The sequence below is a fragment of the Calliphora vicina genome, chromosome 4, assembly GCF_958450345.1.
Source record: "Calliphora vicina chromosome 4, idCalVici1.1, whole genome shotgun sequence".
In the NCBI taxonomy this organism is placed as follows: domain Eukaryota; kingdom Metazoa; phylum Arthropoda; class Insecta; order Diptera; family Calliphoridae; genus Calliphora; species Calliphora vicina.
In genome coordinates, this window is record NC_088783.1 from 50,117,864 (window position 1) to 50,135,844 (window position 17,981).

General features: G+C 29.6%; 1 protein-coding gene across 4 annotated transcripts in view; it reads right to left on the reverse strand.

The window, feature by feature from the left end:
- The window catches only part of LOC135957500 (uncharacterized membrane protein DDB_G0293934), a 93,492-nt gene that overhangs the window by 48,406 nt on the left and 27,105 nt on the right, over positions 1-17,981 (reverse strand). For all 4 annotated transcript variants that reach the window (XM_065508256.1, XM_065508255.1, XM_065508253.1 and 1 more), the window contains one exon: positions 5,386-5,432. The gene's annotated coding sequence lies outside the window, so the exon portion shown is untranslated. Of the gene's footprint in view, positions 1-5,385; positions 5,433-17,981 lie in introns of those variants that run through there.

Consider the following 17,981-nt stretch of genomic DNA (forward strand, 5'->3'; position numbering starts at 1 on the left):
GCGAAGTTTTGCCTCACCCGCTTTATAGTCAAGACCGCGCCCCGTTTCGATCGATGCACAACACTCTCTCTGGGATACGCTTCACTTCAGAACAGAGTATCCGAAATTGGCTTGATTCGTTCTTAGAATCAAAATATGATGGTATATCTGTACCGAACCCAACTGATTCGTTTGAAGCGAGCATTTGCCGAAAAATGGCCAAAATATGCGGCCAGATATGAAACCGTAATATTCCACCATGCCAACAATACCTGTTAAAACCTGTCTATAATGAAGTGGTTGGGAAGTTTTGCTTCACTTTGGAACAGAGTATCCGATATTGGCATGATTAGTTCTAGACCTCAAATGATGAGCAGTTATATTGTCTCGGAATCCATATATTGCCAGAAAGATGTAAAAAGGTCATAGCTAACAATGGTCAATACTTTCAATTAATTTATATTCTAAAAATGATTCAAATAAAGGCCAGTAGTAAGTAGTACATTCCTTTATTTTGTGCTGGGAATAATATTTCTCTTAACATAACGATTTTATATTAAGTTTATTTATAACTGTCAAAAGTTCATCTTAAATAACCTCTCTAAAGAAATCCTGAGATTAATGAATTTCCTTTAATTAACTTTCTACAATTCTGAGAAATTAAAACGCTCGTGGCCTTCACAGTAAATTAAATAAAGAAAAATAAAATGAAACCATAATTAATCTTCTTTTTTTTACATTTATTTAAATTTTCACTTTCTTTTACACTTGATGAGTTTGAGTAAATAAATATGTATATGGAGATGTGGCAAACAACACCTACAACTTACCACCTAACGTAACTGTAACCTTGTAATCTGCGCTACTTGGAGAATTCTCATGTTAACCCTTTAGGGTATTCAAAATAAGATTTACTTTCAACTGTGACAAAGACACACATAGAGTTCGTTGTCAAAGGGGTTAAATGTGCATTTAAAAAGCTTTAATACTCGTATCGTGATGATAATGAATATATAGCTATATATGAATGAGAATGAATTGTAAGTGGATTTTTTTGTAAATTTTAATTTGCATACATGGTTATAAATATAAGTGCCAGTACCATGTATTGTAGTACCTTCAGCGGTTCATTCATTAGGTTAATTGTTTTAAGTAGTTGGCAATTGTTGATGTGAACACAGACAGTCAGCCACTTTCATGTGTATTTTACTGCATGCAGTTTATAGGAATAATGATGAATGAGTTGTATTGCTTTGATGTGTATTTTACTTGAGAAGTCTGAAAGTTACAAGTGCTGTCTGGATTATTACTACATATTGCGAGTGCAATTGGAGAATTATTTAATTTTCTTGACAATTTTCTAATAAGTTTTCTCAGGAATTTAGAAAAGTTATTTCAAGGTTAACAATTTATAGCAATCTGAGGAATTTTTGCATGTGTACTGTGAGAACGTTTTAGATTTGTTATTATTAAAGTTTTTTAAAGAATTCTTTGAGTCATATTATTTAAAAAGTTTCATTAAAACTTGTAAGAAAATAATATATTGTTTGATTGTTTTCTACAAGTTCGTGAAGTTTAATACCAGCGAAATTTGTCTATAGACTAGTAAAATTAAGGAAAACAATGCATAAACCTCATGAACTGTGAACTTTGTGAACTGAGCTATTAGGAAGTATAAGGAACGAAGAAAGCGCGAACCATCACGTTATAGTCTGCGATCCTATAGAGATGGACAATCTCTTAGAAGCCGTTGTACCTACACAATTTCGTCTAGAAATGGTGTAGGTTCTGCAGTATATATTTCGAGGTAATCTCATACTTCCATGCCCAGTAAGTGTAACTACTACATATTACGATAAGAAGGGTAGTACCCTCAAAGAGCGTCACGATACATTCACATCCCTTGAATTCAGTTTTCCTTCATTAAGGCACCTAGAACTCTAGAACTCTAGAATAACATCTCCAGTTCATGGTTAAATCGTTTTTCTAGTCACTTGAGTCTAAGACATTGTAATCATGGGAAATAATAGATAATATCCAGCTCTTCTACATTATCGCAAATCCTGCAGAAGTTCGGAGTGCCCTTATCGAACATCGATCTGCAGTCACCCATATATGGACTTCACCTGTCCATCCATTCAGATCTCTTGAATTCCTCTTTATCCTTCATTAAGACACCTAATTCCTTTAATGTAACTGAAAATATCATCCAGTCTAGAACTCATGTTATTCTCCAGTTCATCGTTTAATCAGTTTCCTTACCATCTGAATCTAAGACATAGTAATCTTGGGAAAAATATGATCTATAGCTTCCAGCTCTTCCACATTATCGCACATCCTGCAGAAGTTCGGAGTTGGCCCATCTAGCACTTATCGAACATCGATCTGCAATCACCCATATATGGACTTGACCTGTCCATCCATAATAGGTGTTTGGTATGTCTAACTTGGTTCATATAGCTCTTGCTTCCCTGTGATTTATCAGTGTTTTCCAGGATCCAGTAGTGACTGATATGTGGTTTAACACATCTAAATAAAGGAAGTTTGCCTGTGGCTTCATTACAATACACATTACTGCAATTATTTGTACCTAAACCATCCTAACCTTGTGATGTTCCATTAGCCCACTTAGGACTCTTCCACTAGAAGTTCGAATCGAATTTATATCGATCTGGAAAGCCACGGACTTGATGAGGGCAAACGTCACAACAGGGTCTGCAGTGACAATTTATGTAGATGGAGGCGATACTAGAACTATTCACAATATGGTTGTGTTGGTAATTAGTTAGGATATCAACTGGCCAGACGGATCTAGAACTTATTAGTAGGAAACCGGGGTAAAATCTCCTAAATGACAGTACTATACATTGATATTCGAGAGATTCCGAGACTCTACAAAACAATCCAGGACCAGTAGAATGGATTGCAGGGTGTTCAAGTGTATTTGCTCAAAGTGGAATGCAAAAGCAATCAAAATACAAATTGGATTGGATAGCAGAAGTCTCAGTTCTTTAGTAGGAGTGATAAACGATCACTGATCAATTTTAGCCGACCACTGATCAATTTGGCACATAGGACTTTTGTAGGATGTACGAAGATATTGATGAGCTAGAGACAGTAGAATACATTTCGTGGAACTGATCTACATTACAGGGTCTCATACAGATGAACTAGGGGATATATTCTAGGCAATCTATTAAGCTGTATCAGGGGAATAAGCTGGCTATTCTAATTCACAGTCTTCGGAGAATTCCGAACTATACTTGTTTTCTTTCCTTCAGACCTGGATTTTATTTTATTTCATCTTAATTCCTTCTTTGTATTACATTTCTTCTCTTCACATCTAGGTCTATTACTGAAGGGTATCACAATGGATTCTATGGGTCTCCTTTATATATTCCTTTATTTAAAAAAAATTTACAAGACAGAAAAAATAGTAAATTAAATAAAAGTTCACAGGGAAGATACGGGATCTACAAATTCTCTCCACTTTGCTCGAATCTTGGCTTGGTTCCAAGTCAGATTGCGAGATAAAAATTCCTTCTTCATCATTCGAATCCAAGAATTCCGGGCCTATCAGGATTTCTATGGCACTGTGTGATCAAGAGCTTGCCTTACAATTTTATCAGGAGGTCTTCTCAAAATATGACCGATTCATGTCCATTTGCGTCTGCAGATTTAGGATTCGATTGGCCAACAATCTTTGGGTCTCCTAATGGAAGATTATTTGATAGTAAACACCCCTTCAAATCTAATCTAAATGTACGAGGAGTTTGGTAAAGGTAAGAGGAATTTGGTGGTCGTAGACCACTTAAGTTCCGTCTCCCTAAATACCCATTCATCGAGCCTATGCGATAGCACAATCTACAGCATACGAATATTCCTTTGCATTACAGTTTCGTCTAAAAACGACCAGTTGCTTGCACATTCGTTAGCCAATTCGTTCTCTCGAATGCTATCATGTCAAGAAACCTATTCTAATTTGTCACAGTTGTGGCTAAATTGTGAATGAAGGTAATCGAATTGATATTTCAACCTCATGACATGCGAAATGAGAGCCTTGATTGCCGCAAAGATTTTCATGTAAATACAAATTAACGACATATCCAGATCAAGTTCCTGGATTCGTTTCGGTTCCGTGTACATGGGGATAATGTTTTGCCAAAAAAATGTGCATTTATTGGTTAGTCCCATAGATACCGAAAGCGTAAGATTTATATCTCTCTTTGAGCTGTCGGTGAAGACTGATAGTCCGATAGATACCAAAAGCCTAAGATTTGTATCTCTCTTTGATCTGTCCGTAAAACTGAGTTTACAGCCCAGTCATTTCTGGTTGGTAGGATTGGTGCTGACAAGAATAATAAGGTCAGTCCGCAAGACTACTAGAGTTTTGGGACTGAATAGGCAGATGTGTATTTGATGCAGACAACAAGGAGGGGTATATCTAGCCTAATATACAGACTGGCTTAAGAAGTGTAATTCATCACACCAGTAAATGAGAGAATAAAAATATTTGTTTGTGACTTTTGACCTTCATAATCACAGTATCGAAAGAATGATGTTAGGGGACTCCTAAAACCTCCATAAAGAATACATTTGTTAATTGCAGTTTGCTAGCTTTTAATTGTAATCCTCATTTGATAAGCAATTTTCAACAAATTTCCATAAATTTTTAATTTCCTCTCAGCAATTTGGACATTAAAACATCTGCTTTGATCAATACGAGTACCCCTTCATAATATTTAAGTTTTCTAGTCATGTTTTTTTTGTATAGGAAAAACCACTTCAATTGCATTCTATTTTATTTTAGTTAAATATTCAAACCAATAATTACACCTGTTATTCAACTTGTACGAGTAGCTAACGTTTGCTTTTCCTTAAGTAATTTTTATGAGCATTAGCGATTAACTGCTCGTACACAGCAGTAGTTAATAAATGTTTAAAGTACTTTTTGTTAAATATTCATAACGGAGAGTGCTTTTTAAATTTGTATCTAAATAAGCACTAGAAGTACAAAGCAATAATACAAAATACAGGTGGGAATAATTGCAGTGAGTAGTCAAAGATAATTGTTGTTAAAAACATGTTTGTAATATTTAATTCTTATATAGAATTTGAGATTATTAAATAGAGGTGAAAACTATTTATTCTATAAGTCAAAAGCATTAAATTTGTTTATTGGAAAATAGTAATTTTGTATTAGTTAAAATTGAAGTCAACAACTTTAAAGTCAACAACTTTCAAAAGTTTGTCGTTGTAACTTATTAATAAAAATTAAAGGAAATTGTTAATAGACTCAGTTTTTATAGCATGCAGTTAAGCTTAAGTAAACGTTTAATATATAACAGAAGTTTAACGTTTTAGTTATAGTTTAAAATATAAATTTTAATTAGATTCAATACTTACATTTATAAGTTTAGCTGCTGTTTACATTTGCTGCATTTATCCTTAATCTGCAATAAAATTTAAACAAAATATTAAATTCAATGTCGTTTTAATTTAAATATATTAGTTGAAAAACAATTAATTTAAAACATCATTTCAAACATGAAATACTTTTACTTAAATTACATACATGTAAGACTTAACGTATGTACGGTTGTGAACGTATTATAGTTGTTTTAAATAATTTATTTTATAGTTGAAATAAATACAATTAAATGGAAACAAAATAAATTAAGTCTGCACGCATTATAAATTAGGGAATCTAATATGTTTGCAACTGAAAACACATATTCAATGGCGTAAAAGTTGAGGCATGAAATAAACACCATTTAATTCGGTTGGAGTCATTCAGAAGTTTGTTAAATTCATGTTGGTACAAATGATTACAACTATTTTTTTATTGAGTTAAACTTGAGGTTTAATATTAGGGGTAGTCGGTGGAAGGCGCATATACTGCTTATTGAAAACGAAGCAATTATAAGATCTCATAAGAGGACTCTTATAAAGTGGACAGCTATATATGTATTTTTTATTCAAGAATCCTAATATCTTGTACTTTTTCTGTTTCAGGATAATCATAAAAAAGATATTTCATTCCTGAAAATTTTTGATTACTAAATTTACCAAAAAAGTACATAGACTTTAAAATTCGGGATTTACAATAGATTGAAAATGTCGAATTTTTTGCCAACAAAGCGTCCTATGCGAGAAGTTTTGCTTTATTTTTTCAATTTGAAAAAAAGTGCCGCTGAAGTACACCGATTGCTTACCGAGGCTTATGAATGTGTTTCATCGGTTTCAACGTATGAGAAATGTATTGTGCGGTTCAGAAGTTGTGATTTTGACATGGAAGACAAAGATCGCCCAGGCCCAGTGTGAAAACCATGAATTGGAGGCATAACTCCAAGAATATTGTTGTTAAACTCGACAAAAGCTTGTAAACTCATTGGGAGCTACTCAAGCAGCAATTTCGTGGCGGCATGTTGTAGTGGTTAAAGTGCATGCCTACAAAACCAAGCACCTCAGGTTCGATCCCTGTCAGAGAATGAAAAATGTTCATCATGATTTTTGAGATTTTAAAAATTAACTCCGCTCTTAACAATCCATCCAGGAAGCCCCCTGACACCCCTCCAGCAGGTCAGGCAGTCAGCCACCACCCACTGGGAAAAAAGGTAGGAATCAAAGATTAGCAAGGTTTCCCACCACTACACCAAATACACAGAGGGCGTTGTTTCTAGGCAACAACAGATGGCAGCTTCATTATCCTAGACCAGCTTAGCTGGAACAACAACCGTTTAATGAAACTGATACAAAATAACAATATACTGGATCTAACGGCAACATCGCACATGGAGACGCACATGGGAAATATACGGAAAAGAAACAACAAATCGTAGAAGATGGAGATGCTTTATGGAAGCCAAATGCTCTCAAGATGGGTAATTTAGAAAAAAACAGCAATTTCAAAATGTTTGCGAGCAGCAGAATTCTTCAAAAAGCTGGGAAATTGGGTACCATACGTATTGAAGCCGAGAGACCTTGAAAGACGATTTTGCATGTCCGAAATGATGATTGCATCATTACTTGCGATGATAAATGGATGCATTACTATAACCCGAAGCGTAAGAGATCCTACGTGATGCCCGGAAAAACCCTCCGAATCGACATCAAAGCCAAATATTCATGGCTCTAAGGTAATGATCTGCATTTGGTGGGAGCAAAAGGGTCCTATCTATTTTGAGATGCTGAAGTCTGACCATACCATCACAATACCTGTTCAAAAGTATTTACAATGAAGTGGCTTGGAAGACTCACCATCCTTACAGTCCAGACCTTGCCCGTCCGATTACTAGTTGTTTCGATCGATGCAGAACTGTCTCTCTGGGATACGCTTCACTTTGGTATAGAGTATCCGAAATTGGTCTCAAAAGATGAGCGGTTATTTTGGTTCGAATCCATATGTTGCCAGAAAGATGGGAAAAGGTCATAGCTAACAATGGCCAATACTTTGAATAAATTTATATTGTACAAATGTTTCAAAATAAAAGCTAAAAATTAAAAAAAAAATTCATTTTGAAGTCATGATCGTATAAACGATGACCATGATCGTGAGATTTGTGAGAAATTTTCCTCATCGAAAATGAGACTGGTGAAGCAGTGACTATTACTGGTGCTCGATATCGCAAATACATAAATTCAAGGAATATTTAAATTATTGCTAAACTTAAAGTGAATGCAGCAGATTATTTACTTATTCCAACTATAACTAACACCTTCACCTGAATACCCCATTTTCTAAGCCTTTAGCTCAAATAACCAGTAAAATGATCTCTCTTTTAATGCTTAAGATCTAAACTATTAAATGCGTAACACTAATAGCTCTTATAGTACTTAGAGCGTAAACTATGAAGAAAATAATTAACTTAAATTAAAAACCTTCATACAAAACGAATACGAACAATTGGTTCTTTAGAGTAAAACGAAACGAAACGGTACGTGGTAATCTAAGATTATTTAAATATTTGTAAACTACGTGCCACGAATTAATCTGATTAAATTTTAAGTTTTTTTGTTTATTTGATGGTTGGTTGGAATTAATTCAGTTTCCTCTAGGTTAATAGGAGAACACAAAATCATATGATTTCAAATGTTTATATTTACTTAAAGAATTTCTAACAAAAAAAAATATTTAAAATTTAATTGAAATTGGCCACTACAAACTACTTAATTTGTTTAGCAGTAAGTCGTTTTGTCTTTTTGTTGTTACGTTACACTGTGTGTCTGTCTATTTGATTAATAAATATAAAATGAACTGTGATTGTGTCAGCCCCACCCTCAAATGGTTGGTTGGTATGTGACGTCGACGAGACCTTAATTTGATATCATTAGTTTTTTGTTTTAAAATAAATATATGGACAAGTACGAACACAGTTTTCAGCCAAATTGAACAAATGTACATATATACCTTTTCAACATGCAAAGCCATGTTTGTTTTTAGAAAATTATATAGAATTCAAATGGATTTTTATGGTTGTAAAATATGTTTGAGTTTGGTGGTTCTTTGTAGTCATTCATTCATTCATTCCAAATGTATTACGAATAGTATTTAATATTTGTTGTGTTGGCGTAGTTGTGTCTTCTTTTTGTTGCTGTTGTGCCTTTTTTTGGTGGCCCCAATTCTTTGGCACACTTCCGCCTGAATTGACCCAATCTTTGATTAAGTTTTTTCTTTTTTTTCAAACATATTTACTACATGTTTAATATTGTTTGTGTTTACATATGACGTAGTAAATATTGAGCATGTCAGAAAGGGGTTTGCCGTTTTTTTCCTATTAATGTTAAGTAAATAGTAGTAAATGTAGTATGTAGTATATAAAGACAAGGACATTTCGTGACCTAATTAATATCATATTAAATGGGAGTAGAATATTTTTAACAGGACGTTTTTCTTTATAAATGATATAGTGTTAGGCTAGTATACAGTTCGATTTTATGAGAAAATTTTTGTTAAAATCCAAATCAAAATTAAAGCTAGAGTACTTCCCCTTTCTGTGATGTAAATCGTCTATAAAAAAAACATGTTATATACCAAATTTTTAACAGAAAATACGGTTATACTCCAAATGTCCAATATAAAACACTTTTTACAGGGGGAGAACTTTAAATTAAAACAAGTAAGAGAGCTATTTTAGGCTGTGCCGAATATTTTTAAGTAAATAAAATTTAAACAAATATTTTTTTTCAGTTTTTCAAAAAATTGAAAATTGTTTTTTTAATTTTTCAAATTGTTCAACGATTTTGACGGATTGTAGGTCCAACTTATCACGTTGCTAAGTCTTTGAAATATCTATCATTAGATATCCATATTGTCTATATTAATGACTTAGTAATCGAGATATAGATACAAAAATTGGCCAAAAATCAAGCTTGTCCTGGTTTTTTCATTATATCTCAGCCATTTGTGAGCCGATTTTCTCGATTTTAAATAGCAACCGAACCGGGTCTATAGCGGATATATTGATGTATGAATCATTTAAGTAAGTTATACAGACGGACATGGCTATATCGAATCCGCTATCTATAACGATCCAGAATATATATATACTTTGTGGGATCGCAAATGGAAAATGTCGAATCTTGTATACCTTTCACCAAATTATACTTCAAAATACAAATTTTAAATATTTTTAGGTAAATAAAATTTATTTTTTTTTCAAAGTTGTTTTTTTAATTTTTTTGAAAATAATTTTTTTCGAATTGTTATTTTAAATTTTTAAAATTTAAAATTTTTTTTTTTAAATTTAAAATTTTTTTGTTTTTAAAATTTTTTTTTGTTGAAAAAAAATTCGGGTTAAAAAATATTTTTTCCGATTTTGACCCATTGTAGGTCCAACTTACTATGGTCTTATAAACGTCGTTGCAAAGGTCTTTGAAATATCTATCATTAGATATCCATATTGTCTATATTAATGACTTAGTAATCCAGATATAGGTCAAAAATCGAGGTTGTCCTGCTTTTTTCCTCATATCTCAGCCATTTGTGGACCGATTTTGCTGATTTTAAATAGCATGTCTCGAAAGCATGTCTGACAGAAATATTGAAGATTTGGATCCCGAAAATTGATTTCAACAGACAGACAGACGACTCCGCTATCTATAAGGATCCAGAATATATATACTTTATTGGGTCGGATAATTATATTGTGGAAACTACAATGTAGCTAGCGCTTACATGACCTAACCTGGAGGTCCAATTTTCACACATCCTTCGCAGTAAATCAGGCTGTTCTTCTCGTCGAATATTCTCTTCAAAGTACTCGATCGCTTCTGATTTATCTGCATAGACCTGGAACTTTACATATCCCCATAGAAAATAATCTAATGGCGTCAAATCACATGATGGAGGCTTCCAGTTAACAAGACGACATTTCATGAAATAATTCGTTCACCAAATGATTCTCTCAGTAAATTAATTGTATCGCAGGCTGTGTCCACTGCAATATTAATACATTGCAATTAAATAATGTAAAAGTTAATAAGCCTGTCTTTATACCGCTCTCCGTTGACATTGTAACGTTCTTAACATCGCTATTTGTAAAAACATATGGACCAAAGATTCCAAACATTGAGGTTTCTTGGATGTACTTTTGTTTCGACAATGGTTTTAGGATTATCACCGCTAAAAATACGACAATTCTGTTTATTAGCATATCCATTTAACGAAAAGTGTGCTTCGTCACTGAACAACATTTTCAATTGAAATTGTGGATCAATGTTTGCTTCGGCTCAATCATTATATCTACCGTGCGAATGATGATCGTTCGGATGTACACACTTTTAAATGTTGGGCACGAATTGACGCATTTCGATCATCAAAACTGCACAGTACCAATCGCTTGTTCTGTGCACACGGGATGCATATTATCGTTAATAGTAAACGTATTGCGGAAACGATCCATAGTTTACCGAATTCATCGCTCTGATGAACGATTATGAGCTCCATAAAAAGCATGTTATGTCCCATGAGTTTGTCGAATTCAACAATCATTTTCAAACGTTGCTCTGGCGTGAGTCTCATGATAAATTGCCAAATGATAATAATCTCAAAACAACCGAGAGCTGTCAAATAAGCTGCCAATTTAAATGTCACCTCCTCTAAAAAACACTCTTTACAATAAATTTCCGATAGAAAATACTGTTATACACAAAAATATTCAATAGAAAAGTACGAGCAATTAGGATTATATGATTAAATATATTTTTGAAGTTGTATACAAAAAATTATATATTTTTAGTATGTCAACATTTTGTTAGCAACATGTTGTTGAAGTCGTAGAATTGAAAAGAATGGCAAATATGTGTTCAAAAAGCGTAACCACTTTTTTAGGTTTTGAAATAAATAAAAGAATTCAAATGTATTTTATTTAGTGGTTACGTCTCTTTCGTCAAATATAAGTTTTAAAAACTTATTTAAGGCAAATTTATGTTAGCAACATGTTGCTAGACATTTTTCTCAAGTTGATAGAGTTGACAATATTTATGTCAACCGTTTTTCTTCTAACATCAAATTACCATAATAATGTGACAATTATGTATTACTAAATTTATTAATATGCAAAAAATATATAAACAAATAACATTATTTTCACTATATTAATAAAATTATAACTCTATTTTACATAAACAAACCAAAAATAAACATAACATCCTCATTCAGTTAATGGCATGCAAAAATCTCATTAATTGTTTAAAGCCAGAAAATAATTCATACATATTTGAATTTAAAATTAAAATCAGTTTAGCTGTTGTTTTTTTTAAAAAGCACCTTCTTATAAAATCAAATTACATCGTGTTTAATAAATAAATTTTCAACAAAATGTTCTGCTTGAATTGCCAAATTGTACATGAAGACATTAATAACAACTACAAGACATCATCAAAAGCAGCAGCAGCAGTAACAACAAAATCATCATCGTAACAAGAGAAATAGCAAACAACATCAGCAACAAACCAACATCCAGCAACATTTATTTAGCAACAACAACGATAGACATAAACATATGTATGGCAGACATGAGCCATAAACTCATAAACCGTTGGATAGATGTTAGTGATTGTTTAGATGGTTGAATTTCGTTGGTTGAATTGGCTTGGTGCTGTTTGTTTGTGTTATTTTTTATTGTTATTAAAACAAAACAAACTAAATAATTATATTTCCTTATTAATAAATACAGAAATAACGAAAAATTAAATACAGCAGCATACATATTTATCAATATAATTATTATTGTTTATAAAACAAATAAAAATTCATACATACTTGCATACATACATATATTTAATTATAATTATTTTTGTTTATACATGATGATGTCTATCAACGTATGTGTAAAAGAATTGTTTAATGAAATTATGAGTTTTAATTAATTAAAAATATGTTTTAATTATGTATAACAAAACTGACGTCAACATGTTGCTGGACATATACTAACATTAGTAGTAGATAATAATAATTAAGATAATACAGTTTTTTTTTAATAAGTATGTTAAAAATTGTTAAAATTTTATTGCTCGAAACATAGTTGTAATTTTACAAATTTTCAATAAGGAAAAAAATTAAAACAAGGTTATATTTTTCGGCAACATGTTGCTAACATAATGAAAGGAAAGAAGTAAGAGAGCTATATTCAGCTGTGCAGAATCTTATACATATATCTCCTCCAAATTATACATTACAACACAAATTTTAAATATTTTTTGGTAAACAAAATTTAAAAAAAAAATGATTTTAACATTTTTTTTTTAAACTTTTTATGTCAAAAATATTTTTTTCAAATTTTTTTTATATTTATTAGTAAAACAAATGTAATAATAAAAAAAATTCGGGTTAAAAAATATTTTTCCCGATTTTGACCCATTTTTCTTATATCTCAGCCACCGAAACGGGCCTATTGATGTATGAATGACGTATGTATAACAGTTTTTTTTCTATAAAAAAATTTGTTTATAACAGTTTTCTATAGAAACATTTGTGCGTAATAGCTTTTTGTATAGAGAAATTTGTGTATAACACTTTTTTCCATAGAAAAATTTGTGTATAATAGTTTTTTCTATGGAAAAATTTGTGTATAACAGTTTTTCTATGGAAAAATTTGTGTATAACAGTTTTTCTATGGAAAAATTTGTGTATAACAGTTTTTCTATGGAAAAATTTGTGTATAACAGTTTTTCTATGGAAAAATTTGTGTATACAATTTTTTTTTATAGAAGATTTGTGTTTAACAGTTTTTTCTATAGAGAAATTTGTGTATAACAGTTTTTTCTATAGAGAAAATTGTGTATAACAGTTTTTTCTATAGAGAAAATTGTGTATAACAGTTTTTTCTATAGAGAAAATTGTGTATAACAGTTTTTTCTATAGAGAAAATTGTGTATAACAGTTTTTTCTATAGAGAAAATTGTGTATAACAGTTTTTTCTATAGAGAAAATTGTGTATAACAGTTTTTTCTATAGAGAAAATTGTGTATAACAGTTTTTTCTATAGAAAAAATTGTGTATAACAGTTTTTTCTATAGAGAAAATTGTGTATAACAGTTTTTTCTATAGAAAAATTTGTGTATAACAGTTTTTTCTATGGAAAAATTTGTGTATAACAGTTTTTTCTATAGAAAAATTTGTGTATAACAGTTTTTTCTATAGAAAAATTTCTGTATAACAGTTTTTTCTATAGAAAAATTTCTGTATAACAGTTTTTTCTATAGAAAAATTTGTGTATAACAGTTTTTTCTATAAAAAAAAATTTGTGTATAACAGTTTTTTCTATAGAAAATTTGTGCACAACAGTTTTTTTCTATAGAAAATATGAGCACAACAGTTTTTTCTATAGAAAATTTGTGTATAACAGTTTTTTCTATAGAGACATTTGTGTATAACAGTTTTTTCTATAGAGAAATTTGTGTATAACGGTTTTTTCTATAGAGAAATTTGTGTATAACAGTTTTTTCTATAGAGAAATTTGTGTATAACAGTTTTTTCTATAGAGAAATTTGTGTATAACACTTTTTTCCATAGAAAAATTTGTGTATAATAGTTTTTTCTATAGAAAAATTCGTGTATAACAGTTTTTTCTATAGAAAAATTTTTGTATAACAGTTTTTTTATAGAAGATTTGTGCTTAACAGTTTTTTCTACAGAAAAATTTGTGTATAACAGTTTTTTTCTACAGAAAAATTTGTGTATAACAGTTTTTTTCTATAGACAAATTTGTGTAGAACAGTTTTTTCTATAGAAAAATTTGTGAATAACAGTTTTTTTCTATATAAAAATTTGTGTATAACAGTTTTTTTCTACAGAAAAATTTGTGTATAACAGTTTTTTCTACAGAAAAATTTGTGTATAACAGTTTTTTCTATAGAAAAATTTGTGTATAACTGTTTTTTCTACAGAAAAATGTGTGTATAACTGTTTTTTCTACAGAAAAATTTGTGTATAACTGTTTTTTCTACAGAAAAATTTGTCTATAACTGTTTTTTCTATAGAAAAATTTGTCTATAACTGTTTTTTCTATAGAAAAATTTGTCTATAACAGTTTTTTTCTATAGTTTTTGTCTATAACAGTTTTTTCTTTAGAAGAACTTGTGTATTACAGTTTTTTATAAAGAAATATTTTTGTATTACAGTTTTTTCAATGGAAAAATTTTATACAACAATTTTTTCTATAGAAAAATTTGATATAACAGTTTTTTATAAAGAAACATTTGAGTATAACAGTTTTTTTCTATAGAACAATTTGTGTATAAGAGTTTTTTCTTTAGAAAAACTTGTGTATTACAGTTTTTTTTGTATAGAACATTTATAACAGTATTTTTAAGGGACAATATTGTGTATAACAGTTTTTTTATAGAGCAGTTTTTATCGAAAAAATTTCACAAGAAAACACTCCTTCAAATTCTGAATTATTGTACGTTATTATCATTATAATGAACGTCAAATATTTACTTTTAGGCTGAAACTGAACGAACATACAAATTACTTGAATTGTTATGTATAACAACTATACATTACATGAATATAACAGTTAATTGACCTTTAACTAACAGCTCAATTTATTAAACGATCTACAAATAACTCATCATTATTTGTTAAACAACTTTTTAATATTTATTTATTTAATTTATTAAATTGTTTTGCAAAACTACATATTCAAGTTCACGGTTGAAGTGTATTTTCGAATACAAATTTTGAAAACACACAATATTTATTTATTGATATCCTTAACCTTGTCTTGTCGTGTGTTGTGTTGAAATAAATGATTGATATTTTCAAATAGTTTGTTATGAATTTTGCCGTTTGTGGTTTATATTTATAAGTATTTAACTTTTTTAGTTTCTTTTTTTAATTTAAAGTATTTTTTTTATTCTCCTGCCAGGTTTTGTTAAGAATCAATATAAGAAAGACTATTTATTTTTATTGTTCTTTGTTTTTGGCAACATTTAGTTTTTTGCTTTCAACCTCTACACGTCCTTGTTGGCAGTTTAAGGGTTCCTTTAAACATTTTGTGTTTTTTTCTCTCGTTTTTCTACTTTTAAGAACTTTTACTTTATATAAGTAGTATGCAGTAAAATTCTTTGTTTCAATTGTGTGCTATTTGGTTTCGTTACATAAATTGGCAAATGGCCAAATTTGTATTCAAGTCATGATGAACGTTTTTAAAGAAAAGTGTTTTAGGGGTATTTCTTTGCGGTTTTAGGAAAACAATTTTCCCTGTTGGTGTTTAAATGTGAAAATAATTTGAAATGTTAAAGGTTAGGCAGTTTTAGCTGCATATTTTGATTCGCAACATGTTGCAAAGAAATAAAAGGATTTTTTTATTACAAAAGGTCTCGAATTTGGATTAAATAAAAGTAAAACAAGTTAATATACAATATTTAGTAAATGTTTCTCAACATGTTGCTAACAAAACCTTAATTTGCTGTGCCTTTTGATGGAAAATGTCTGAATTTTATATATTAATAAATTAAATTAATATTTTTGAAAAAATTCGTACATGTTTCTAAACATGTTGCTAGCAACATTTTGTTTTTAGCGGCTGTGTTTCAAGAATCCATGTTTATATTACAAATATAAACCACATGTTGAGAGCAACATGTTTCTAGCAACATTTCAAGTCTATTGTAAATAAAAACTTAAGAAAATTCTCAGTTTCCTTTGCAATACTTAAAATCAAACAAATCAAATGATGAAAGAAATAAATTGTAATTTTGTTGTTCAACCACAATTTAGCACATCAAAGTCGCTTGTGTTTATTGTATTGTTTCTAGTCTATTCGTATTAAGTTGTCATAAATCATAGAAATTTACAATACAATCGTACATAAGAATGAATATACAACCCATATGGTTATATAAATCAAAATATTTATGATTTAATAATTGAACTGGAAAAAATATAGCAACATGCACGTACATACTTGTATGCTAAACAAAACAAAAAATTACAACATGATGACGACCTCTTTCATGTCTTTACTTTTGTTGCGATTTTGTTTTGAAATAAAAATCTATAGTTTTTGCAACATGCTAAAAACAACAACAGATATACAAACCATATTACAGCTGCACAATTCAAATGAAATTGTATTTATTATTAAATTAATATTAAAACAATGTATTGAGAAAATTCCGAAAAAATAAAAAAAATAATAAAACTAGAATAGAATAAAACAGAAGTTGAAAAACTAAATAAATTCACTGGATTTCACATGCCATTTTCATATAAAATGTTTATAAATTAGAAATTAAACAATTGTAATTCAAATTCCAATAAATAAATGTATAACAATTGTTAGTATGTATAGTCAATAGAATAATTGATGGACTCAGTCAGTCAAACTTTCTTTTTTCACATGTTGCTAAATTTAAATTTTATTAGATAGTTTTATGTTTATAAATATTGAATGTTCTTCTTTTTTTCTTAGAAACTATTTGCAACTACATATTTGCTTACATATTTGTTTAAACTTTAAAGCTTTAGAATTTGTGGGTCAATGTCTATAGTTTATTGCTACTAAAATATATGATAAATGTGCACAAAAAAAAACTACTTAAATGTGTAATCGTAAATAGAAAGAATTCAAATGTTTGCCTTGATTGTTCGTTATGTTATTTTGTTTGTATAATTTCCAAACCCAAGCGAAAATTAACCGCAAAATCTACTTCAAAAAATTTCATATTTAACTGTTAATTAAAAATTTAAACAAATAAATATAGAAATTAGAAAAATAAATCTCGCCAATATTCATTGTGCTTTATTCAGGCTGTGAATAAATAAACAAAGGCTTTGTTAACATAATTATTAAATTGGAAATTGATTTACAATAATACTTGCCTTATTGTAAATCAATTTCCAATTTAATACAATACAATTTTTTTTATAAATTTAAGTTAAAAATTCCCTTGAGTGCAATGACAGTTAAGCTGAAGAATATTACCATTTTGTTAGAAAATATAAGTCAAAATCTATGTAGACATTCAAAACCAATTCTCGCACGTTGAAACCGATGGAACACATTCACCATAAGCTTTGGTGAGTAATCGGTTTGCTTTAGAGGCACTTTTTATTCAAATAAAAGAAGTAAATCAAAACTAGCCGCATATGACGCTTTGTTGGTAAAGAATTCGACATTTTCTAAGCAAACAAAAAGGTTCTTGTTTACACTATAATGTTCAATAACTAAGTTAGAATAAATGACAGAAATGTACCCTTCATTATGACATATAAGTTATTAACAACAACAATTAAGAGAAATATATTCGGCTGTACCGAATCTTATATACCCTTCACCAAATTATACTTCAAAATACAAATTTTAAATATTTTTGGGTAACAAAATTTTTTTTTCCAAAATATTTTTTTTCACATTTTGAAAAAAAAAATTTTCGAATTGTTATTTTAAAACTTTTTAAATTTTAAAATTTTTTTTAAATTTAAAAAAAATTTTTGTTTTTTAAAATTTTTTTTTGGGCTTAAACACTATTTTTTCCGATTTTGTAGGTCT